Genomic DNA, 1,366 nt, shown 5'->3' with positions numbered 1-1,366 from the left:
GGAACTTCCCAAAACCTTGGCTCCAAAAGAAATTTTCCAGGGCTTTCTGGTCCTGTATCACAGAGACAGAGATCTCAGGTCCTTCCATTAACCACTGTTTGCCTCCTGGAGCTGTAGTCAGGCCAAGTTTCTGGGTGTTCAGCCTCTCTAAGAGCCATCCCCTAGGGTCCCCTGCAACCTCAGGAACGTGCAGTTTTGCTCAGCCTCATGGCTGGGTGGCAGGAGATGAGGAGGCATCTCTGTCTGCTCTGTCAAAGTGCCCTGCTGTGATGTTGTGTGAAGTGCCATTCAGACCGAGACCACAGCAGACAATAACAACAAATCAGCAGACAAAACTAACTTAGAGAGAACATCAGTGCTAACAGGAAAATTAGCTTTCCCCTGTGACCTGGCCCACATCTGGACCCCTCCACATGTGTAGGGAACTGCCATAACTTTGCTACCCCCTAGAATAGAAGTACTGGGCACAATGTCTGACCCTGCTCTGCCAACAGAGCAGCAGCACTTCCTTCCTGGTGCCCCATCACTGCAAGCTGCCCAAAAGAGGCAAGGGGCCTCAAAATTTTTTTCATTACCTGTTGTCTGCATCAGATGACAAAGCCGTTCTCCTTCAGGGTGATACAACTGGGTCATTTGCTCTCTGTGACACAAAGAGTTATATCTCTGGGGACACGGTTCCTCTGTGTCTTCCTCTGTGCTGACTGGCTCCAGTGAGCCCTGCCATCAGCCTGCCTGTGTCTGGCACTGAGTCTGGCCCTATTGATTTAGTGGTCCATTGTCCTGTGGGAAAAGTACTTTGTGTCAGATACCAGAACACGATCAATAATACATAACCTCATGGTTCTGCATTACAGCTTCAACACCAAGCCTGGGGCAGCAGAAACACCTCAGCAGCACCTCACAGCACTGTGATGAAGGAAATTGAATAAACTGGGAAGCACCAGAAGCAGGCCAAGGACTCCCTGTTTACACTCCTCAGGTGCCTGCCAAAATGTCACAAACCATCTGATCATAATGCATTATGACTCCTGGCAAACCTAGGAGTTCAAAAGTCTGATAGTGATTTCAGATTTATTACTTCTGTACTTCTGAGAAACCACTGATTTCAGTGAAATTGCTCCTGATTTTTAAAACAGTGAGCTCAATCTCCAGCTCTTTCATGTTTAAAGTATGATCACAGTGCTGCCCCAACGCCAGGTCTGAAAACATCAGCAGATCATGGCAGATGCATCACATCCTCCTTTCCCTTTTCTTAGCCCCACTCCCTGCTACCCACCAATATTCCCTACTGCAGCACAAATAAAGTCACAGCAGCGTAGTATATTCTTGTAAATCAAAACAGATGAAGTTTGGAGAACATAAACAG

The 1,366-nt window shown here is 47.6% G+C and overlaps 1 long non-coding RNA gene across 2 annotated transcripts; it reads right to left on the bottom strand.

Annotated features, from left to right (window-relative positions):
• LOC149918600 (uncharacterized) lies at positions 1 to 975 on the bottom strand. Of its 2 annotated transcripts, none has more exons than XR_016465598.1 (3): positions 898 to 975; positions 576 to 780; positions 1 to 52 (listed from the first exon to the last, which is right to left on the bottom strand). It is a non-coding gene; the product is annotated as an uncharacterized LOC149918600 (long non-coding RNA). The 2 variants fall into 2 exon arrangements; XR_016465599.1 differs by having other exon boundaries at positions 887 to 972.
• Positions 976 to 1,366: the final 391 nt, after the last annotated feature.

This window comes from Phasianus colchicus, chromosome 3 (genome assembly GCF_987193195.1).
Source record: "Phasianus colchicus chromosome 3, bPhaCol1.hap1.1, whole genome shotgun sequence".
Taxonomy (NCBI): Eukaryota; Metazoa; Chordata; class Aves; order Galliformes; family Phasianidae; genus Phasianus; species Phasianus colchicus.
The sequence above is the reverse complement of the archived record's forward strand: the minus strand, read 5'-3'. Positions and strand labels throughout refer to the sequence as shown.